Source organism: Stenella coeruleoalba, assembly GCF_951394435.1.
Source record: "Stenella coeruleoalba genome assembly, chromosome: 20".
Classification (NCBI taxonomy): domain Eukaryota; kingdom Metazoa; phylum Chordata; class Mammalia; order Artiodactyla; family Delphinidae; genus Stenella; species Stenella coeruleoalba.
In genome coordinates this window covers 50696540-50721506 of record NC_137166.1, presented here as the reverse complement: position 1 = coordinate 50721506, position 24967 = coordinate 50696540, and the positions used below count along the sequence as shown (strand labels likewise).

Below are 24967 nucleotides of genomic sequence, written 5' to 3'. Positions count from 1 at the left end.
CACCCCCCAACCCCACCAAAGCCAAAAATGGGCAAGAAAACACACAAACCACAAAGGCATGTGAAATGTGCTGGGTTTGTAGAATTTTCTAAGTGTGTCAAGTGCTGATTTCGGAGGCAGAAATACCTTTATACTTCAAAACACAAAACCAAGCAAACACAGAAACCTTTAGACTTCAACAAAAAGTGAAAACACACACACACAGAGCAAATCAGGCCAGAGGGACCTGAGGGAACCCCCCTCTGCCCCGCCACGCTCTGCGGTGCCTTGGGAGGTTAAGTTGGTGAGGAGGTGAGATTTAGGACTGTTATTTCAGCAGGGGGGACAGAAAAACACACACAGTTCCTAAGCGATTCTTTTATGAAATAATAATCTATAGACATATGTTCTCACGTCAAGCAACCAAGCTATTGATTCCACAGAATTCCTGGGAACAGCTTTCCCAGCTCGGTTCTCCCCCTCTCACCCGACCCCCACCCAGACCCTCTCTTACAACACCCTGTGGACAATTCACCTTCCCAAAATGCTGATGAGAGGAAGCTGCTTTCCCACTGGGCAGGGAGAAAAAAACACAAAACCAAAACATTTGCATTCATTCACTCAACAAATATTCAGTGAACACCTACTATGCCCCAGGCCCTGGGAGACCCCTCATAGAGCTAAATTCTCCTGGAAGAAGCAAACCATAAATTGGTAAAAAAAAAAAAAAGTCATCTACGTGATATTGGCTAGTGGCAAGTGGCCAGGAGGAGCTCAAAAGGCAGGATAAGGGAATGATGGGGAAGGGGAGGCTTTAGTTTTAAAACAGGCTGGTCAATACATGTGACACTGAAGCAGAGACTGAAATGAAGGGAGCCATGCAAATAGATGAGGGCAAAGCATCCCAGGCTGAGGGAACAGTGAGTGCAAAGGCCCTAAGGCAGGAATGTGCCTGATAGGCACCAAGAACAACTAGATCATTGTGAGGTGGGTGGAGGGCACTGGAAAGGATGTCAGAGAAGTAGCTGGGGTGGGGGGGGCAGTAAGCATGGGAAGTGAGTAGATTTTGTTCTAAGTGTTCTAACCTTCCAGAATTGCCCCAATGCCTCCAACGCGCTTCTGGAACTGGGCCTGGGACGCATGGGGAATTGAGGTGGTACTCTCTCAGGAGTGTAGAAGTTGCCCATATGGTTCCTCACATCTCTACTTTCATTTTCAGCGCTTTTCAAATTGTGAGTTGGAAAATTTGAGCAATGATGAAATCAGTATAGTGAGTCTCAACCATCACTGAAACAAATGAAGGAAAATTGAAAAAACATATTGAATGACTCAAAGGTGGTTCAGCTAAGTGTTCCACAAAACTTTGTTTCAGGTGTGTGTGTGTGTGTGTGTATCCCTCCTGGATCATGGTGTGAAATATATGTCTTATCAGAGACTGCAGGTCCAAAGGTCAGGAAAACAGCTAATCCAGATGCCCCCTCCCATTGACTGAGACCTTCCCACTCATTCCACTGGCCACCCAGGCATCTACAAATACACACCCACTATGGTGAAGACCGCTGTATGTTTCCCCCAACCATTTTCTTTCCCTGGACTACATTTCCCAGCATCCCTTGTAGCTGGGTGTGGTCCCATGACTGAATTCTGGCCAACAGAACATAAGTGAAAGTGACATTCGTACTTTCCAGGCCTGCCACAAAAGACATCCCTCCACACTTCTTCATCTACAGTGGACTCCACAGGCTTAGGGGAGGGCAAAGCCACTCTAGGGAAGGAGTCTGGTTCTCTCAATGAGTTCACATGAGGCTGCCCCACCAGAAACACCCTCACTGGTCTATAACATGTGTGAGAAAAATGCTTTGAAGCCACTGAGAATAAAGGTCTTATTTGTTACAGCAGCTAGCATGACCTGTGCTAACTTACACACATCCCAAATGAAGGTTGGTTAACTCAGCAGCCTGCTGAACGAAGAATCTTGTGCTGAAGTTCCAGAGAGGAGAGGAGAGGAAACTGAGTCTCTGGACGCCTCACAGTACAACAGGTGTGCCCAACTCAGAAAAGCCTAGTGAAGCATTAAGGTCACATCCACGGCCAGAGACTTAGCATCCACAAAATGCGTTCTAAGCCACGTCAAGTTCATATTTTGAAAAGAAACATAAGCTCCATGGGAATTCCCTGGCGGTCCAGTGGTTAGGACTCAGCGCTTTCACTGCCTGGGGGGCCCAGGTTCAACGCCTGGTCGGGGAACTAAAATCCCGCAAGCTGCGTGGTGTGGTCAAAAAAAAAAAAAAGAAAGAAAAGAAAAGAAACATAAGCTCAATGATGAAGGGTCCAAGTTGCATCTCGAGCCCAAGACCACACCAATAACAAAGCCCCCATTTAGAAATCGCCATTACCATAAACGGGGCACCGGGCTTCCATGACAACCATGCACCGTGGGTACCTCTATCCCTACCTTACCGATGAGGAAAGCTGAAGCCTACAGCTAACCTGACGACAGGAACTGCGGTTCACCACAGGCCACCACAGTGCTTAATTCTACAGGACCCTGGAGGTGGGGGCCTGGAATAGATCAATGAGGGTGAGGACGCTGCCTGCCTCATCTACCACAGTGCCCGGCACATGGCAGAAATGCAGAAAATATGTATGTTCATGTTGCATTCACGAACAAACAGCTGCTCTTCTCCCTTTTTACAGATGAGGCAATGAGGCCCAGAGAGGGCAAGTCACTGACTCAAGGTTACCCAGCAAATGACGGAACCACATTTCAGGTAAAGTTCAGACCCCCACCCCCCGCAAAGCACTCACTGTGTCTCTTCTGCCAGCCTGTTCCCTAGTGTCCCTCACACTCACCCAGGGCCTGATCACACCAGCTTTTAAGCCTCGGGGCCCTTTTTCTGCTCTTCCCAACTTCCTCTCCTCTCCCCAATTAACACACTTTCTTTTGGCTCATTCACATCCTCCCAGGTTCCTCATTCACGAAATATTCATCCATTCAGCAATTAAAGCGTGGGATATGTGCTGCGTGCCAGGCTCTGTCTAGAAGCTGGAGGGACGGCTGTGAACAAAACAAAGATCCCTGTTCACGTGGAGCTTACATTTTTGAGGAGGGTAAGGAGGGAAACAAAGAAAGAACAATATAACAGATTATAATAAGTATTTACAAATATTTAATTTACATGTATTTAGCTTTTATTTATTGAATAAATATTTAATAGATATTAGAATATATGTGTCATGTATAGAATTATCAATATTTAAAATACAAATGTTACAAAAGATTATGACATGTAAAATCAATATAAATGTAAAATAAATATTATGTCAGAAGTTGCTAAGTGCTGTGGAGGAAAAGCAATGAAAAAGAAGGACAAGGTATTTGTAATTTTAACTAGAGTAATAAAGGCAGGCTTGACTGAGGAGGGGAGGGAGGGAATCATGGAGCAGAGGAATAGCAAGTGCAAAGGCCCTGAGGTGGATGAGTGTCTGAGTCAAGGAAGGAGGCCAGTGAGGCTGAAGTGGAGCAAGTAAGGGGGAGAGTAGTTAGTGGGAGATGAGGTTAGATAGATAGATAGAAAGCCAGGGGTCAGATCATGAACTAAAAATAATATCAGCTAAAAGGCAGAAACAACCCACGTGCCCATCACCTGAGGGATGTAGATAGAAACAAAATGCGGTACAGCCACACACTGGAATATTATTCAGTCTTGGAAAGGAATGAAATTCTGATACATGCTACATTATCGATGGACCTTGGCAACATTATGCTAAGTGAAATAACTCAGACTCAAAAGGACAAATATGGTATGATTCCATTGAGATGAGACCATACGGGACCTCCCTGGCGGTCCAGTGCATAAGACTCTGCGCTTCCACTGCAAGGGGCACGGGTTCCATCCCTGGTCGGGGAGCTAATATCCCACATGCCGCAGGGCGCAGCCAAAAGATAAAAAAATAAAACAATTTTTAAAATGAGATGCATAAAATAGGCAAATTCATGGAAACAGAAAGTAGATGAGAGGTTATGAGGGGCTGGTGGGAGGAGAGAACAGGGAGTCATTGTTTAATGGGTACTGAGTTTCTGTTTGGAATGACGAAAAAGTGCTGGAAATGGATACAGGTGACGGTTGCACAACACCATAAATGTACTTAGTGCCACTGAACTGGACACTTAAAAATGGTGAAAATGGTAACTTTTATGGTATGCACATTTTCCCACAATTAAAAAGCAATAACAGCTAACATGTTGCATTAGACGTATCAGGCACTGCCCTCAAAGCTTTACTATGTGCGTTCATTCACCCTCCGACAACCCAGTAGGGGAGGTGTCTTCTGAAGCAGTGCTGCCCCCAGAAAGGCGATGCCGGCCACACATGTGATTCTAAATGTTCTAGTGGAAAGAAGAGGTGAATTTAACGTATGTTAATTTCAAGAATACGTTTTATGTAATATGATATATACAAACATGATCATTTCAACGTGTCATCCATATGAAAATAGTATTCATGGGGAACTGACTTTTTTCCCCCTTCCTTCGAAGTCTTTGAAATTTTTAACACTCACAGCTCACCCAGTGGTTAGCGCATTGGTGAGCAGAGTTCTTGGGTGAGCTCGGGAGGGCTATGAGCAGAGAAGGGCCGTGAGCTGACTCAGGTTACAACAGGGTCCGGCTGGCTGAGTGAGGGAAATAGCCGGTGGGGGGCAGGGGATGGAGGGAGCCCCAGGAGGAGGAGACTGAGATGGTCCAGGCGGGAGGTGATGGTGGCTGGACCGGGGTGGGCGCGGCGGGGGTGGGGAGACAGGCCAGACCGTGGAGATCTTCCACAGGCAGAGCTCACAGGCTACACTGCTGGACTGACGGGGTGCAGAAGACAGAAGGATAAGGGGCGTCCACACAACAGTGTGACTAAAAAGGGCTTCAGATGGTAAGTTTTATGTCATGCGCTGTTTATCACAGTAAGAAAAATTAAACGAGGGAGTTCCCTGGCAGTCCAGTGGTCAGGACTCAGCGCTTTCACTGCTGCAGCCTGGGTCTGATCCCAGGTTGGGGAACTAAGAGCCCGCAAGCCGTGCAGCAGCCATAAATAAATAAATAAATAAAATTTCAAAAGAGTCAAGGACGGTGCCAAAGTACCTGACCCAGGCCACTGGGAGGATGGACCGAGACGGTGACGAACCGGAGGGGGCAGGCTTTACTTTTGTTCCTGTGCTTGGGGGTGGGGGCGAGGGCTCCGACGTGTTAAGTTCGAGGTGCCTCTGAGACAACCCGGTGGAGGGCTCGGCAGAGCGGGACGGGCTGGAGACAGAAGTGAACGAAATCTGCCCTTAATTCCTCTCCTGCCCATTTCCAGGGCCTGGCTTCTGTCTTGGCTCCCTCGACACCGTGTCCAGCCGCGCAAGGAGCATCCTATCACAGGGCAGGCCCCAGTCTGGCCCATCGTCACGTTCCCCCTTCCTCCCTCACCACCAGTCACAGCCCAACACAGCCTCCAGGCTCCCAGCTTTCGGGGAACAGGCTTCCAGAAGCCTCCCTGCCCACTCCTACCACCCACCCGGCTTCCTCGCCTTTGGAGCCCATCAAGGCTCGATGTGGCTCCCCATGCTGCGTTGTCTAGCGAGGAGCGCGGGATCTGAATAGTAAACACCATCCAACGTCGCCAAACAGTACAGGCGACATGCACCCTGGGGGGTGGGCAAGCGCGAGACAGAACATATATTCTAAGAGGTCCAAGAGCCTTTGTTCAAAACCTTTGAGGGGAGATGCTTTCCGAAAAGCAGATTCTTTCTCAGACTTTGCCAGGTGCTGGGATGCGCACCTGTCTATGACGGAACACCCACAGCCAGCTCTGAGACGCCACCCAGTAACCAAACACTAATATTTCTGCAGCCAAATGTATGAATATTCACACGGAGAGCAAAGACAGACCACAAATAGCTTGGCTTCGGAGCAGGTCCTGCTGCCTGTTGAGTCACTGCAGGCGAGCTGCCGTTATCATTACTGATGGAGGTGGTGTTACGGTGAAAGCATGCCTTGCTCGCTGGTTGATCTAAGAAGGGAAGAGTCTTTGTGCTAAGCCCAAGGCTCCCCCAAGGCCTGGAAGCGGGGAGCCCCTGAGCTCAGGTCAGACAAACCTGGCTTCAAATCCCTGCTCTGCAATTTCCTGACCCTGAGCAACCGACCTCATTTCTCCAGGGGGTCTCCGTCCTGGGCGGGGGGTGGGTCTGGAAGGATCTGGCTGTTCCCTATAAGCCTTAAATCAACAACAATGACAACAGCAGCAGCAATAATAATAATAGTGGCTGACCTTTATGGAACCCTACTCTGGTCCAGGAGGGCCCTGAGCTCCATGTGGCCACCGTCTCATTGCCTGACCCTCATTACTCTCCTGAGAAGCAGCTTCTACTGCTATTTATCCTCTTCTAACAGAGGCCTGGCGCAGCTGGCCTGAAGAAGGAGACAGCTGGGGCTCCAAGTCCAAGTCTGTCTGCCACAGGGCCTAACCATGTCCAAAGCATGGATCATGCCTGTCCCTAGGTCAGGCCGCCCCGTCCCTGATGCTGACCCCCTCCCAGTGGGGATAAGTTAGCCAAACAACCACCCGTGTGCTGTCTGCTTCCTGCTGAACCCTCCCAAACAAGCCCCAAGGGGGGAGGTAGGTACTATTACTCTACTCCTTAGCTGTACCTCGATATGTCCCACATGCGTGGGGTGCCCACACACGCAGTCTCCAGGCCAATACAGTCCACTTCTTGGTCCAGCCAGAGCTCACACCAGGGCTGTGCCAGGCCTCCTTTTGGCACCTAGAATAGCCTCTGGCCTCTCCTTTTTTGGTTCCTCTGAAAGCTTCACCTTCCTTTGAGCTCAGAGGCCGCTCCAGAGGCTGCCCCGCGTTTCCAGGACCAAGAGTTATTTAAGTAGCAGGACTTGGGCTGATTCTCGCCAGCATCTCTAGGGCCTGGCACGAAGCAGTCACTCAGTAAATTCTGGTTGCTGTTTGCAAGGGATGAGAATAGTGAGGCCTTTCTGGAATGCCATTTACCAGGGCCTCCTCAAACCTCAGCACACGCTTCCCTTTGCCTTAGCAAGTCCTCTTCCAGGAATCTGGCCAGTAGAAACGCTCTTGCACAAGCAACTGCAGGTGTGGATACAAAAATGTCAGGTCGGGTCACTCCCCTGCTCAAAAGCCTGCCATGGCTCCCATCTCACTCAGGATCAGAGCCCAGGTCCTGGTCAAAGACGCAGAATGGAAACTCTAGGGTAATAAAGAGGTAGCATGAATCAGCTCCTAATGGAGATAAGATGGAAGGCCACATTACTCAAGTAATCTAAAGCAGGCAGGAAACGAGAGAATAAGGAAAAAAGAACACCAGAGATAAACCAAAAATGAATAGTAAGATAGAAGATTTCAACGCAGCCGCATCAGTAATGAGGGCAAATACGAACGGTCTAACCCTGCATTGTCCACTCAGAGAGGCCTCATGTGACTGCCCAGCCCTGGGAACAGAGCTAGGCCAACAAGATGTTCTGAGTGGAAAATGCACACTGGATTTCAAAAACTCAGTGCGGGGTAGAAGGGGGGAAACACTGTACAACACGTGCTGGCGAGGATGTGGAGAAATCGGAACCCTTGTGCATTACTGGTGGGAATGTGAAATGGTGCAGCCACCGTGCACAACAGTGATTTCTCAAAAAGTTAAAAAGAGAATTACCAGATGACCAAGCGGCTCCATTCCTAGGTATATATCCAAAAGCATTGAAGGCAGACTCAGACACTTGTATGCCAATGTTTATAGCAGTGCTATTCGCAATACCCAAAAGGCGGAAGTAACCCAAGTGTCTGTCTATTATTGGATGGATAAACAGTGTGGTCTATTCAGACAATGGAATAGTATTCGGCCTTAAAAAGGAAGGAAATTCTGATAGATGCTACGAATGTGATGACTATCCTTGAAGACATTATGGTAAGTGAAATAAGCCAGACACAGAAGGATAAATACTGTATGATTCCACTTATATGAGGAAGAAGTGGTCAAATTCATAGACAAAGAAAGTAGAATGGAGGTTACCAGTAGGTGGTGGGAGAGGGGGATGGGGAATTACTGTTTAAGGGGCACAGAGTTTCTGTTTGGAAGGATGAACAAGTTCTGGAAATGGACAGCGGTGATGGTTACACAACATTGTAAATATACTTAATGCCACTGAATTGTGCACTTAAAAATGGTGAAAATGGGAAATTTTATGTCACGTGCATTTTACCACAATAAAAAAGACTGTGAAATATCTCGTTAGTGACTTCTAGACTGATTACATGTTGAAATAATAGTATTCTGTATATAACAGGTTGCATAAAATATATTCACATTAATTTTCCCTATTTCTTTCTCCTGTGGCTAGGATTTTCTTACTGGACAGCACTGGTCTCGACATTCCAATCATCAAAAGGATATAGGCTATTTGCTGTCTGCAAGAGACACACTTTAAATGTAAGCACACTTTAAATATAAAGACATATATAGGCTCACAGTAAAAACTGGAACCAAAAAACAAACAAATCCCTAGAGGAGAGGTTAAATAAATTACGGAATACGCCTCCTCCTTTCGTTTGCTAAAAGAATGGCTTCTGGGGGGAGGGGTGGGGGACGGATGAATTGGGAGTCTGGGATTAGCAGATACAAACTATTATATACAGAATGGATAAACAACAAGGTCCTGGGACTTCCCCGGCGGTCCAGTGGTTAAGACTCTGCGCTTCCAATGCAGGGTTTGATCCCGGGTTGGGGAACTAAGATCCCACATGCAGCACAGTGCAGCCAAAAAAACACCTTAAAAAACAAATGAACAAACAAACAACAAAAACAAAAAAAACAAGGTCTTGGGGACTTCCCTAGTGGTCCAGTGGTTAAGAATCTGCCGTCCAATGCAGAGGACGTGGGTTTGATCGCTGGTCAGGGAGCTAGGATCCCACATGCCTTGAGGCAACTAAGCCTGCACACCACACCTAAGCCCGCGCACACCGCAACTACTGAGCCCACGTGCTCTGGAGCCCACATGCCACAACTGGAGAGAGAAGCCCATGCACCGCAGTGAAGATCCCGTGTGCCACAACTAAGATCCAACAAAGCCAAAAATAAATTAATTAAATAAATAAATATTTAAAAAAAAACAAGGTCCTACTGTAGAGCACAGGGAACTGTATTCAGTGTTCTGTAATAAACCACAATGGAAAAGACTATGAAAAAGAATGTAAATATATATGTATAACTGAATCACTTTGCTGTACAGCAGAAATTAACACAACATTGTAAATCAACTATACTTCAATTAAAAAAAAAAGAGTGGAGCTCTAGATTGCTGCCATGGAAATAATTCTAAGACATTTGTTCAAGTTAAAAAGCAAGGTGTAGAATAATTCATATGGTACGTGTGACCAAGAGGAAAAAAATGTCTGCACAGAATAGAGGGGTAGAAAGAATGCACCCTCTCCTCTGGAGAGGGCAGGACAAGGGGACAGTGAAAAGACTTTCATAGTGTTATATATGACTTTTTTCCGTGCCTAATTAATTCATACAGATCTGCCCTCAAATTGGCAAACCCCAAAGAGTTAAGGAATCTGATCTTAGCCTCGGCATCCAGTGCAGGGCCCTTGAAGCAACTCGGAAATCGTCCGGAAACCACTCTACCCCTTGCTACTCAAAGGAGCAGCCTCAGTGTCCCCTGGGAGCCTGCTAGAAATGCAGAGTCTCAGGCCCGCCACAGACCCGCTGAATCAGACCCCCCCATTTGAACAGGCTCCCCAAGGGATTCGTGTGCACGTTCAAGTTTGAGAAACTGTTGATCTGCAACACAGCCCAATCTGTCTGCACAGATTTAGTAGGTACAGACTAAAGGCTGGTCAGTGATAATAATAGCAACCGCTGTGATAGTAATAGCAACCAGCACTTTCAACGGGCTTATTAACTGCCAGGCGGTACCTTATCTCAATGAAACTCCGCAGACATCCCACCACGTCGCAGATCATCTCGATCTACAACCCCATATCTGCAATTCCAACCTCCAAAAACCTCTAAAAGCCATCCCTTTGTTTTCCCCTTTATTCATTGTGGGGCAAAAGCTAACCTGCAATGACTATCCTTACATATCCTTCTTGGTGTAAAAGCCACAGATATATTAGCAGCAGGAATAGTACTTGCTGCAGAAATCTTTGGCCTATCTGGGGAAGGGGAGCTGCCCTGCCGGGCTGAGGGCTGCTTCACCTCATTCCAGCCTGCGCTGTGGTCTGAAATATTCTGAATGTCGACGCACCTCGTAAGCTGGTTACTGCCATCAATTTGCAGCACATCTGTTGACATGTGACATCATCTATGAAAACTCCGAGAGGAAGGCATCAGGCCCCCCCCCTTGCTGATGGGGAAACTGAGGCTGCGAGAGGTGGTGGGCCCCTGCTCCAAGTCCCGCAGCTGCCTCCAGGACAGATCTGCCTCCGGGGTCCTGACCCCTTCCTTGCAGGTCTCACCGTCAGCCACCCACCCGGGCTCACAAACTCACAAACACATCCGAGGAAGCTGGGAGCGCCGCAGTTATGTTAATGAAGACACCACGGAGGGTAAAAAGGGAAAGAGGAGGGGGGGACGGCACCCTGCTGAGCCGGGGCCTCCACTGGCTAAGCTGAGACCCAGGCTGGATCCCAGGGCAAAAAGCGGAGTGGAGAGGGGCGGGGCAAAGGCAACTTCCTGACTGTGGGCTTTCGGTCCTGGTCCCTGTAACAAGCAAACAGTGAGGCTTTATGGCTAAAAGCCTGGGCTTTGGGGCCAGACTGCGCCCCCCGGGGTTGGGTGGGGGATCCCCAGTCTACCCTTTAGCAGATGTGTGATGCTGGGCAAGTCACTTAACTGCCCAGTGCCTCAGTTTCCTCATCTGTAAAATGGGGATGCTCACTGCACCTACCTCCTAAGGTCCTAACGTGAGTAACTGAGTCAGGACTTGTGAGGGCCCTAGACTGGTGCCCATGGCCGTGTGGGCTGTTATTATTATTGCTGCTACAGTCATGAGCTGTGGAAAGCTCCTAACTGGATCCACAACACCCCTGAAGTCCTCCGCCAAAGGTTGCGATGTGGAGTCAAGCATGCGTTTCTCTGGGGGAAACGTCGGAGGCCTCCGAGCAGGTTCCCCAAAGGACCTGAGCCCTCCTTCCCCCACACTAAGGACCACCTCGTGCTCTTAAGACCTTGCCCTGGAAAAGATAAAAGGCGGCTGCCTCTCCCAGCTGGGGCAGGACGGCCAAAGCTCTCGCCCTCCCAACAGCTGGCAATACCACCGGCCTCCCCATCTCCTGCCCCCCAGCTCCTGTCACCCCCTCCTGTCTCCAAGCAGGTTTGCACTGGCCTCCTGAACTCCTTCCCAACTGCACAAACATCTTTCTTCTGCCTTCACACCCCTCTCTTCCTCACCTCCTGACCTGTAAGGAAGCTTCACTCTTGAGCCCAACCCAGCACCGCCCCTCCTCCCTCTTCTTCTAGAATCTTCCTTCGCTCCTTTCCTTTTCTCTAAGCCTGCTCAGATCCTAAAACTCTCTAAGCCTGGTCCCTCATTCATGCAGTGAATACTGAGTCTGGACGCATTCCCAGTCAGGTCCGGGGGAAGAATCCTCATACAGAAATAAACTGTGTGACATGGAGGAATTTGGACAGGGTAGTCCAGGAAGGCTTCCCAGAGGAGGCGGTATTTAAGCAGAGGCCTGCAGGACAGGACGAGGAGCCCAGAGACAGGAAGGAATGGGAGAAGATCACGGCAAGTAGAGGCAAGGGCAAAGGTGGGGAGGCAGGAACAAGCTGGGTGTGGGAAGAAAGCAAGGTGAAAGGGCAGGAGATGAGGTCAGGGAGATAAGCCCAGGCCAGACTAACGGGGCTCTGTGGGGGGAGGTGAGAGTTAGACTTTCACCTGAGGGCACTAGGGAGCCATAAAGGGTAGCAAGATTTTTTTTTTCAATCTCTGGCTGCCAAGAGCTCCATCTGCCTGCCTGCCTTCCGTCCGTCCGTCCATCCATCCATCCATCCATCCACGAAGCCATCCTTCTCTCATGACTTCGCACCATATTCCAGTCTGGCTTCCGCCCCTACATACCCATCAAACCCAGGAAATCTTTGCTTCCAGAACAGCCTCATCCAACCCAGGAAGCCTGTCCTCAGGTCCATGGAAGTTAAACCTCTCTAAAAACTCTCCCACTTTGTTCCTGAGACGCTGATTGTGCCTCATCCTGCTCCTCCCTTTCTCTGTTTGGGCCAAAGAAGCTCCCACCCCTCCCTACACGTGGGTGGCCGCCTAAGTTGATTCTCCACCCGCTCCTGTCCTCTCCCTGGGGAATCATCCCCATCCCTGGGACTTCAGTGATCACTCCGTGTCGCCGTCTCTCACTCGTGATGCCTCCGGTTCATTCATTCATTCCGTCCGCACCTCACCACCAGCCGAGAGGAAGCTGGAGCTTTACTCTCTGGGGTTTGTGTTCCCCAAACTATAGATACCACTACAGCATCTCAAGAAGGGCACCTGCATCCACTCAGTTGCTCAGGCCAGTGACTTTGGATCATCCTGGGCTCCCTCTTTCTCTTACCTGCCATCAACAAAACCAAAGCACCCCAGACCTCAGCCCCAGTGTCCTGGGCCCTCTTTCCCCATGAAGCTTCAACTGGCCTCTGTGCAAAGCATGCCAGGTTTCTCTCTGCTAGAAACGGCGTGGAGCCCAAAGCCTGGCCCCAGAAGCCCTCTCCTCCAGGAAGCCTGCCCTGATACACCAACATACCCCAGAAGCAATGCCTCCTCCTGGCCTCCACCAGCCCAGCTGACACTCCTGAGACACTGATCTCACCTTGCAGGGAGGATGCGTGTGTTTTGGGCTTACCCCACTCCCCTGTCCCGAGTGCAGAGCTCTGAGGCCCTGCACAAGGGAGGCCTGCTATGTGGGTCTGAATTAACCAGTACGACGTGCCTGGATTCAAATCCCTGCTCTGCCAGCAGCTAGCTGTGTAACCCTGGACAAGGCGCTTCACCTCTCACTGTAACAGGGAGAGGAAGGCAACCCGGGGGTCTGGCCCTGAGGAGAATTCTAAGCAAACCATGAAAACTGCACCGCACGCAGTCCCACAGCCAGGAGAAGCAACAGACAAGATGGACAAGTAACAACACAGGAGGCCTGAAAGCGGGTGCTGGGCGAAAAAGACTCAGAAGGAGAAATACAGCAGGATCCTCTGTAGAAAGCAAAACTCCACCACACAAAGCAAACAATTCGCCAGGGCACAGAACAATTTGCCAGGGCATTGGGCCAGGGAAGGGAACGGGAATACGAGGGAATCTTACACAGATATATATATATGCACTTGCATATACGTGTATACAATTATACATTTACTATATGCCTATTATACTGCTAAGTTTAAATTTACCACTAAATTATTACATAAAGTATAATAACATGTAACATATATTAATGTATGTGTGTGGGTATATATATTTTACCGTTCATTTGCTTAAAGCAGACTTCCGTCAGGAACTCCCTTAAATAAATCTCCCTATTCTGCTACAGAGTCTGGCCGGGGGCTCTTCAGGCCCAGAAGTTGGCTCCGTGTTCCCTGTGACCAATGCAGACACGGCTCCCTGCCCCTTAAAGGTCGCAAAGAAAAAATAGGACTGTGGAAGGGGGACGGGCTCGGGGAGGGGCAAGGGCTGGGCAGATGTCAGGGAATTCTGCTGGTCCAGCTAAGGAGACAGAAATCTGACAAAGAAAAACGGCTCCTCACGAAACAGCTTTGAGACTTTAGGTGGCAAAGCACAGGCAGCCCGGGAGGGCCCCAGAAACCAGAAGGCAAAGACGGAGCAGAAGTTTCCCGGACATTTTTATCAACTTCGAGACCTGAGTCTTTCCCCATTTTAGCATCTCTGTAAAAGGAGGCGTAACTCACAACAAATGGCTCGTGTGAACACAGCATGTGTGGCTTCCAGTCCTGGTTGAACTGAGGAGGACAGCACCTGAGCACCCCCCTCCAGCCTCAGTCTCCCTGCTGAGCAGTGGGCAGTCCTGACCTGCCCCCTGGGCCCTGATTCACTCCCTCTCTGAAGACACTTAGGGAGCGAGTACTGGGCAGTGGGGAGGTGGCTAGGGCAGGATGGGCAACGTCCATGGACCAAGTGTCAAGTGCAGTTGGGAGACCCATGGCTGCCTGTCCTGGGTGAGGGGCCTGCCGGTGGAGCTTTGCCACTGCAGGCAGAGCCCTGCAGCTTTGAGGGCTGGGCTTCCTGAGCCAAGGAACCACTCAGGGGCCAGGCTTGATAAAAGTGGTGGGGGGATGGGCCCGGGGAGGGGGGCAATGAAGGCAGCTGAGCCTGGCTGGGGGCCTCTCGGGCCCCACCCACCAGGACTCCCAGGAGATGCGTGGCACCCCGAGACTGGCATTTTTGGTGCTTTGGAAGCAGGTGGGTCACACTTTTTAAGAAACAGAATAGCGACTGCAAGCACAGGCTCTCTGCTCCCTTTCTCCATGCCTGTGACATGTCCATCCTTCAGTCAGTCAGTGGGTCAGTCAACAAACATTACAGGATTCCTACTGCACACCAGGAGCTGAGAACACGAGGCACATCATTTCCCTCCTTCTGTTTATAGAATCTAGTGAGAAAGCCAGGCCTGAAGAAAAGCTCACGGGATACCTACATCCCTATGGGGCTACGAGGGGTGGAACAGTGAAATGGGAGAGCATCCCTACGCCAGAGGCTGAGGCTGGGAAGGGCACCCAGGGGAGGGGTGATGAGACTTCAAGGCGGGGCTGGGGGGGCAGATTTCTCTCTCCCGAGAGAAAGGAGGTAAAGCCTTCCCAAGGACTCCTGCTCCGTGATGAAAAGGCTAAATCTCAAAGCAGTGATGCTGAGCTGAGGTGCTCAACCCAAAGGACCACACAAGTCTGCGGGATTCAAGAAGAGGCAAGGGCAGACCCACAACAGGATAAACGAGCAGCGGCCCGTGACCCGCTGCCCTGGGAGGGGGTGCTGACTGTGAAGGGGCACAAAGCAACTTTTTGGCTGCGATGTGAACGCTCTGGATCTCGATGGGGTGTGGATTACACAGGCTGCTAGGGTTTGGCAAGACTCGTGGAGAAGCACCCTTAACCTCTGTGTATTTCATTGTATGCCAGTTACACTCCATGAGAGGATGGGGGAGAAAAACATACATATACATAGACACACACACACACACACACACACACACACACACACACAACTTTCTGTGAAAGGGGATGCACGGGGGCTTCCCTGGTGGCGCAGTGGTTGAGAGTCCGCCTGCCGATGCAGGGGACGCGGGTTCGTGCCCCGGTCCGGGAAGATCCCACGTGCCGCAGAGCGGCTGGGCCCGTGAGCCATGGCCGCTGAGCCTGCGCGTCCGGAGCCTGTGCTCCGCAACGGGAGAGGCCACAGCAGTGAGAGGCCTGCGTACCGCCAAAAAAAAAAAAGGGATGCATGTCCACAAAAGCGGGAGGGCACTGGGCATGTTCTGGGGAGAGAAGTGAGGTCACCGTGGCCAAGGCCTGCTAGGCCAAGGGGAGCCTGGCCTGAGAGGGTAAAGAGCTGAGAACTCCTCCGGGGGCCCCCCGTCACCTAGCCTGGAGGGCTTGGTGCTCGAAGATGGGTGAGGTACCTTGAAGGACAGGAGGGAGGTTACAGTCTAGCCAACTGCCACAATCATCCCGTGAGCATCTGTGAGCAACAGCCTGCCCAGTACCACATAGTGGACGAGAGGCAGGGCGGCATCCACCCTCTGGAAAGGGGGCTCCAGGGACCTTCGATCTGCAGGTGTCCTGGAGGAACGGACCGCTTTTACCTCCAAGCTGCAGAGGCCACCGGGGCTCCCTCCAGGGCCCCAGGGGTCATTAACGAGGGTCCCACAGCCATAGAGATGTTCCTCCCTCACTCCGCATCCAAGGCTGCCAGGATGGGACATAGGGGACACAGGAAGCTGGGGGGGGTTACCTAGACGTCAACAGCCCCCTCCAGCCCCTCGAAGGACAAGACACACTTTGAAGGAGAATTATAGAGGATGGAGTGAGCAAAAGGAGGGGATTAAGGCAGCCAGACCTGGTCAGGGGCTCCAGGGATATAACCCTTCCTCTGACCCTCTTACCCCTGGAAGGAGCGTTTGGTTACAGCCTCCACGGAAGTGATAACTAACTACAGTGACAATGGTGACGGCTACCTTCTGCAGAGCGCTTACTCTGAGCCAGGCACTTGCAAAACACTTTTCCCCTCAGGACCTGATTTAACTGATGCAAAAGCTCTTGAGAGAAGCATCGATTTATTATTCCTGTACTTCTGGTTCTCTAATCTGGAATTAGAGAAAGGAAGTAACTTGCCGCCAAGTCACAAGGTTAGAAGGGGCAGAAAGAGGACTCGAACCCGGGCGGCTGACCTAGTAACCCCTCATTGCCGGGGTCATTTGTCCATCCCCCTGCCACTGGCCCACCTTCTCTGACTGTGATTTCTGCACAGAATATCAGAACCCACTTCCAGGCATAAATCCCCAAGCCCGTGTGATCAGAAACAGCCACCAAGGTGCAAAGCCTGGGGTGGCCAAGACAGGATGGGAACACAGATCAAGGACAACCTGACCAAAGTTTACTACCCGCAGCCTCGATTTCCCCAATCTATGAAATGGGCCTAATGTCTCTTCCATCACAGAACAGGATAGAACCCAGAGGTGATGAAACAGATTCTGGATACCAAAAATAATAACACCATTAGTAACGATAATGATACAGTTGAACTGATATGATATCTGGAATCTGCTTAAATGTACTCCAGTAGAAAAGGGAAAAGAAAGCGCAGGGTGGAGCGGAGGGTGGGGGGGCGGGCGGGAGGAGGGATCAGTAGAAAATTGGTGAAGCTGGCGATGGGTACACAGGGGTTGATTATTTTATTCTCTCAACTCTTGGTGGGTACTTTAAAATTTCCATGATAAAAAATTAAAATAATAACAAGCAAAGTGAATTTTCACCGCACTCCTGCAAGCCAGGGCCTGTCTTAAAAGCTTTCTACATCTTCACTCATTTAAGCTTCACAAAGACTCCATGAGTTCTGTTACAGATGAGGAAACTGAGGCCCAAAGGGTATTTGATTGCCTTGGAACCTTCCCTCTGATTAAAATGCCAACATTGACTGCCCGGGGTTGTAGGGGAAGGAGGCAAGGACGCAGGTATCTAATTCCACGGGAGATTTCTCTCCATCATCATCATCATCACCACCATCATTACCATCACCACCACCAACACCATCACCACCAACACCATCACAGCCACTGACATCTTCTGAGCACTCGTGATATGTCAGGCACTGTGTTAAGCTCGGAACATCCATGAGCACACAGGTAGGTCTCCCATCACAGCCGTTCTTCCAGATGAGGAAAGCGAGACCCAGAGCAGGACAGCCCTGTCTGTCCCCAGGGCCATGCCGCCGCAGCAGCCTGCCCTGTGCCCTCCGCTGCTGTGCGGTTTAGAATGCCAACAATGTTCCCTATGTGCCTTTCAGGAAGACAATGGAGAGCTTTCAGAGTGGCGAAGTCAGCGTGGGGCCCACAGGAGAACAGTAATCATAGTGAAGATAACAGTAACATCAGATGCTCCTTCCTGAACGGCTACTGCACGCCCGGCTGGGGAGGGCAGGGCCTCCTTCGGCCCTCACAGCCCACCTGCCAGGGAGCCATCATGGGCCCATTTTACAGACAAGGAAATCGAGACCCAGAAAAGGATCACTTGCCCAAGGTCACGCTGCAGGGGAGTGGAAAAGCCAGCATTCCCTCCCCTGCCTGCCAGTAAGGGGGCTCACAGCCCAGAATTAAGGGGTTCCTGACCCCAGGAGACAGAACTGCATAGAATGACAGATGACACCTCCACTGAATGACTCAGCTAGGCTACCCATGCACCTTGATGGGTATTATTTAATCCTCACGACAACCTTTCCAAAAGTAGGTACTGAGGTGAACCCATTTAACAGAGGGGACAACGGAGGCCCAGAGCCAGCAAGCCCCCTGCCTGCATCCATTCAGCCAGCAAGCGGCAGAGCCAGGATTCGAATCAACAGCGCCCCCACCCTTGACCTCTACACCAAGTGGCAAGCTCAGGGTGCAGGCCACAGGCAGGAAGGAAGGGGCAAGGAGGTCACAAGAGGCAAAGACAATGGATGGATGGGTGGGATGACTTGAACAGGAGCGGAAACGATTTCCTTCAAGACATAGCTCCACAGGTGCCTCCTAAGAGTGACCGAATCGCAGGCTCTTGACCCAGCAACCCCGCCTCCAGGAGTTTATCCCGCTGGCATACCCACTTCCCAGTAAGACAAATGGATGCATGCCCTCTGGCTCTGCACGCTGAAACTTTAGGAAACACCTCCATATCCGTGTTGAGTCAAGGAGGATTTGCCCACACTGAGGAATACAACGCAGCTGAGAAAAAGCCAAAGAGACTCCTCCATGTATTGCGCACATCTCCCAGGGAGATGAAGTGAAAAAAGCAACGTGCAGAACGATGGGAAGAGGGGGCTACCATCTGTGCAAAATAAATATTTTTTAAGACATACACATGTATATAAATGTGTGTGCACAGAACATCAGGATTGAGGCGGTGCTCTGGGGAGGCGAGTTGGGGGACCAGGGATGCCCCGGAGGGTAAAGGGGGAGACTTACTATGTTTGAGATTTTGAATTTGTCCCACGTGGATGTATCGGTCAGAAAAAAAGAGAAAGAGAGAAAGAAGCTGCTTCCCCCTTGGAGCCTTTGCAAACCACCCAGACAAAAGGCATCAAAGTCCCCCAGCGGCCTTGAAGACGACACTTCTCTCTAGCCTCCTCCCGGGTTGGGTCCCAATATCACAACTGGGACCCAGGGCCGTGGCACACAGTAGGCCCTCAGAAAGTTTAATCGGGAACAATTAAAGACAGACAGGCCCTCTCTCCAGCTTCTCCTGCCAACAGATCCCCCGCCACCATGAATACCTGCAAACTCAGGACACAAAACTAACTGTCGCCAAACCAGAAATGTCTTAGAAAACCTTCTCTTTTCCCGTTGGGGGACCTTGCATGCCACTGAGACACAAAGGCTTCAGTCAATGGGGATAAAACTCTATTGGTGGTACCCCAGGCAGGGGAGAAGTCTAGGGAAGGAAGGAGGAGGGAATCCTTGGGGACCAGTCAACCAAACATTTCCCATGTGTCTCTAGTGTGACACATCCTACACTGGGGAGCCAACTGAGACAGGCCCTCCACCCTCAGAGAACGGGGACAAACTTGGATATGACCCGGTGAAAAAGGGGGGCAAGTCATTCGGATTGGGGGGAGAACATTTTATATCATGGATGTAAAACAGGCAACTTGCTGTTTCCACTAAGAGTCAGGGAGCCTGGTGGGGGAAAGACCCCGAAGAGACAGAGGCAAGAGAACCATGCCCCCCCCCACCTCTCCCCTGCAGGGCGGGAGAGGGAGAAAGGCAGCCCCTCACTGCTTTCCAGGCCCAGGCCGGCTAGAAAGGAATGCCATGTTTTCCTGTTTCCAATTAACTTCCCCCCACCAGCAGCCCTCTGCATTCTTGAGACCAGGAGTCAAGACAGCCACGGGGGAGAGCTGGGAGGGCGGGAGGGAACTCTGATGGTGGCTGGGCCTGGAGCTCAAAGGTGACCCCCCCAGGACCCCAGGGTACCCACACACACCCCAGGACCCTCCTGCCAGGCCCCCTGGGCTTGGGGCTGACCCCTGGACCCTTTCACAGACTCTCACAGGGGAGAGGGGGAAGACCCCACATCCCCAGGGAAGGTTGGGGAAGGCCCCTGAGGCCTCTGGGAAGGAAGCGGGCAAAAAAGGGGGGCGGGGCATAGGCCTGTCACTCTTGGGCCTCACACTTCCCCCCTTTTCCACCGCCACCCTGCCCCCCCAAAAATCAGTTCCAACTTTCAGGAAGCACTCACCCTAGAGAGACCTACAGCTCCTCCCCTCCTGCCCCTGCCCCACAGGAATTATGATTACTTATGATGCCTGTCACCTCAGGAAGGTATTTGCAGGGTGTCCCTCAAAGTGTTAGCCCCTCTCCAATCACATCCCCGTCCCTGAAGTCTGGGCTGGAGTCCCCTCTCAGCCATGGAACAGGTTTCCGCTGGACTCGGTTTCCTCATCTGTAAAATGGCAAGATCGCCCCGTATTGCCCCCCTCACTGGGTAAGCTGGGCCCTCCCCAGCCCTTCCCCTTCCTCCCCCACCACCACAACCCACCGGCCAAATGTGTATTCGGCACCAGTAAGTGCTGAAGGAGTGGGGTCCCAGAGAGCTGGAGGCTGCTGAAGGGGTGGGGTCCCAGAGAGCTGGAGATGGAGAGCCACCAAAGTGGAACTCCTTACTGCCTGCCCTCACACACCACCACAGGGAATTCCTCCAGGGTAGATGCCTTTTGCCATTCACCCTAAAATACCCAGCACCCAACTTTCCTCCCCACTCCTACAGGCCTGCCATATCCCCATATGCTGAAGGAGAAATAAAAATAACACGTTTGGATAAAACTTTCAGTCACCGCAAGGTCAGTTAAGGAAGCTCTACTGATCCCCACCTGCAGATGAGGAAACTGAGGACCAGTGACTGAGGTTACAGAGTGGGACAGGGAGTCTGCCACCCAGGCTGAGAGGAGAACGGGCAGGGGAGTTCTCTGCCAGCTACATCATGGAGCCACGGAGGGTCCCAGGACAGAGCGACGACGAAGGTCCCCGGCAGCTCAGATTCCCTCCCAGCGGGGCCGAGTCCCAGCTCAGGTGGAACAGGAAGAGGATGATAGAGGGGCCACCAACCAAGTGCCCCCCAAACCCCAGCCGGCGAGGCCTGGGGCCCCCCCTTCTCCTGACTCCACACCTCCAATCCTCAGCTCCTGCAGGCAAACACTCTGCTCCAGCCACAGGTGAAAGCATCCTGCCCTCAGCCCAGCTTCCAGATGCTCCTTACCCCTTCCCCAAAGGAGCACTCGGTTGGGGGGGGGGGCGGGGTGAATTCAGCCGCTCCTTCCTGGTATTATCTACATTTGAGACTCAACTGAAGTCAAAGGGACAAATTGCCAAAGAGGGGTACAGGAGAACCTAAGAGTTTTGAGCTGAGTTGGAAAAACCTGAGACGGTTACAGATTGGGGCTGTGTGACCCCGGGCAAGTCACTTAGCTTCTCTGAGCCTCCATTAGCCTGTCTGCAAAATGGGAATCACATAACTGACCCAATTTCCTCCTCGGGTGGTGGCCAGTGGGTAGCGCACCTAACAGTAGCCAATTCCTAATGCTCTCTGGGTAGGAGATGTTATTTCCGCCTTCCAGAAGTGGGGGAGCTCTGGGGGAGGGGGGTGTAGCTAAGCACACCCCTTAAGTCTCACTGGACGCTGGCACATGGGAAGGGGGTGGCTCCTCAGCTGTCCTCCTCCCCTGTTCTCCCACCACCCTAGCAGGTCGGCGTTGACTGAGGCCCCCATCCCCACCCCAGGTGAGGGGAGAGGTGTGAAAGCACAGAGCACTTCTCAGAAGTCTCAGGCCGTGAAGTCTGGGGGTGTTTCTAAAAACTGTTTCCCTGACAAGCGCCCCAGGAAAGGAGGTGTGAGGGAAAAGCAAACCTTCAATACATCCCCAGATCTATACTATCGGAGGGCTGTGTGACAAAAGGGGCTGCCTGTCCGGACAGAAGGCCGAGCACCGGCAGGAGCCCCGGTCCAGGTACACCAGAGGGCTGGGACCTGTCACCCTGGCCTCCGGGGAGAGCTGACACAGCGGCCTCTGACCCCACCTCCCGGGAAGTTCAGCTGCTCAGAACCACAAAGCAAAACAAAGGGGTGCGGAGAGGAAGGAGCCGCCGTGCCTTCCAATCACCGCTGCCTCCCGAGCCCGCCCGCGGCTGCTCGCCCCGCTCGCCGCTGGCCGCGGACCAAGGCCTGGGCAGCCGGCGGTCCCTGGTCTCCCCGCGGCCGCCCGTGACAGGAGCCGGAGAAGCAGCCGAGGGGCAGCGAGGGATGGGAAAACCAGATGGCTCCATCCCTCCTCCCTCCTGCTCCATCCCTCCCTCCGGGTGCCCGCGGCCCGGCCGCCCTCCGCAGGGGCTAGGGGAGGCCTCGGGCCCGGCTCGTCCGGGCTCACCACAGGGAAAGGGCTGCCTTTGTCTAAAGGTCACCACCCGAGCGCGGTGCCCGGGCTGGGCCTGGTGCCTCCCATTGCTAGGCCGAGGGGGTGGAGATGGGGGGCCGCCCCAAATCTCGGAGGTGACAGGGGTAAGGCTCACCTCCCTCCTCCCCCCACCCCCCGTAACGGCCCCCTCCGGGAACAACCAGCTAGCGGGGGCGGGGGTCAACTCCTTTCATTGCTGGGGGGTGGGGGACCAAGTCAACTCCTTTCATTGTTTCGGGGCGGTGGGGAGGAGGAGACCCAGTGGCTTCCTTCCGCATCCATCCCTCCCCAGCATGCCGGAGGCCCCGTTTCTCTCCGGCACCCCCGGAGGGATCTGAGGAGGGAGCGCAGGGGACGGGCGAGAGGGGGAGATGAAGGCTCGCCAGCTCCGGCCGGGAAACCACCATCCGCTGCCCCCATTGCCCTCTTCTTCCCCAAAAGGCAGGGAGCAGGGTGAGGGGAGGGGGGGCCCCCGGGCCGGGGGAGGGGGTCTCCCCACCCCTCCCCCCGTGGAACGTTAGGTCTCGTTTTTCCGCCGCTCCATTGTATCCCCGGCAGCCGGCGGGAGGGCCGGGGAGGCACCGGGCGCCGGGTTTGGGCAGGGGAGCCCAGGGTGGGTGGAGGGGGGGTCCCCGCAGAATCGGGGCGGCGGTGATGGAGAGACGCGGGGGGTGAGGGGGGGCTACCGGGGGTGGTGGGCGCCGAACAGAAAAAGAGGCAGCGGGCGATGCGCCCCGGTTGGGGGGCTAAGTGTGTGAGTGTCGGGGGGGTGGGTTCGGCCCCGGCTCCGGCTCCCCCCACACACACCCTCGCCGCCAACCCCCACTCCCCCCTCGCTTTTGCGCCCTGTCACAGCCCCGACTCGCAGGTAGAGAGAGTTAAGAGATTTAAAGAGAAATTGCTACATTGTGAGAAACTCACCCTGATGTTTGAGCAGCCGTCGGCGCGGGGTCTCCGAGACGGCCCCGCACGGGCTGCAAAGGGAGGACCCAGAAGGGGCCGACCGGCCGGGCCGGTCAGCGCACTGCCTGATCGCATGGCGGCCGCCCGGCAGCCTCCGCCAGGCCCCTGCCGCCGCCCCGCGCCGCGGCCCGGGCACCCCGGACCCGCGCCCGCTCCGGGCGGGACCCCTCGGGTTTGCAAAAAAAAAAAAAAAAAAAAAAATTATTTTTTAATTACATGCAAAAGAAAAAAAAACCTTGCGGGTTTTGTGTTCCGCCCCCCCCTTTCCTCCTCCTCCTCCTCCTCCTCCTCCCTCCGCCCTCGCCGAGGGACGGGCTTGGGGGAGGCCCCGCCCCGCGACTCAGCAAACCAGCTTCGGCTCTGGGCGCCGAGCTGCGGGCCCGCGAACGAATGGGAGGCTGCGAACGCCCCGGGAGGGTGACCTCCGCACCGGCGCCGCCCCTTCCCCAGCCCTAGTCCCGGGGGTTCAGGGGCGCCCCTTCCCAGGCTACGGTGGAGTCCGCCGACTGCATCGAGCAATGCTCCGGATTAGGGGAAAAGGCTAAAGGGATTCGCCCTCCCGTATCCCGGGCGCCCAGCCCGTCTGGGGAGCGGGCGCGGTGCGCCCTGGGCGCGCCCCGACGCGGGGGATGGTCGCCAGGCGGGAGGACGCGACCAGGGGGAGCGCCGAAGGTTCGAAAAGGTAGCGGGAGTCGCGGCTGGAGGAGAGGGGGAGGCCCCGCAGGTGGAATCGCGAAGGAGCCGGGAGTCGGAGCCAAAAGGGTGGAAGGTGCGGGGGCGGGGGGTGCTTTGGGGCTACTGGCCGGGACCCCGAACGCGGCTCGCTCACTCACCTCAATCGGTCTTTTGAGCTGCTACGCCCCGGGGAGGGCGCCGGGGACGTGGGTCCGACCTATTTTAGAGCCTCCTCGAGGCCTCTCGGGCCGCGCAGATGGGACTCCCAGAAGCCCCGGGACGCCTCGGTGGTGTTTGGTCTGTTTCCGCCCCGCGGGGCCGTGTACGCCTTGCGGGCGTGACACTTCGGTTCGCGCGTTCGTTCAGGGAACGCTTGCTGAGCGCCTGCTGTGTGCCCTGAGCCTTGCTCAGGGCCCATCGAGCACCCAGACAGCTCGGAGCTACCCTGCCGGGGCGCACAGGCCAACGGGACTTATATTCTGGTCTCTTCTTACCTTCTGTTTCCCCGATGCCCTGGAAAAGCCATGTGTATACCGAAGCAATTCAATAAATGTGTGTTGAATAAATGAGTGATTGAGACCTATGTGTTTTAAGCTTTGGAATTGATCCTGGCATCTTGGTGGCACTACGCGTATTATTTAAGACACCACGGAGGTTAAGCGCGCTGACTCAAACCAGCGAGCCTGTGCTTCACATCCTGCCGCTTCCTTTGCTGTGTGACCTTGGACAAATTACTTCACCTCTCCGTGCCTCCATTTCCAAGAGGAAATAATTAATAGGCCTCATTTCATAAGGTCATTAGGAGAAAATGTTCTCATGGGGAGCAGCATCTGACAGGAAGTGCCAGAAAAGTGCTGTTATTATTTACTATTATAGTAAAAGGAAACTTTATCAATTCCAGAAGTGAACACGTGTTGCCGCAAACATGAGACAGTGGTCAGTCTATAACTCATATAGTTATAGTAATCCATGGCCCACTGAGATATGTGACCTTCCAGGAACGGCAACATAGGAGGACATTATTTTTGTGCAGGTTGCCCTTCCATTTGCTAAGATTGAGCCACTGGGCTACACCTTCAGTATTCATTTACCTGGGTGCCATTTTTCCAGTCTTCACCAAGAAGAGATCTCCAGGAACTCCCATCTAGAGACCTT

General features: G+C 52.9%; 1 protein-coding gene across 1 annotated transcript in view; it reads right to left on the bottom strand.

Moving 5' to 3' along the window:
• Nucleotides 1–24345, bottom strand: part of BICRA (BRD4 interacting chromatin remodeling complex associated protein) — a 74820-nt gene extending 50475 nt beyond the window's left edge. Inside the window, exon 1 of the mRNA XM_079907264.1 lies at nt 23096–24345. The gene's annotated coding sequence lies outside the window, so the exon portion shown is untranslated. The remainder of the gene's footprint in view (nt 1–23095) is intronic.
• Between the last annotated feature and the right edge of the window lie 622 nt (nt 24346–24967).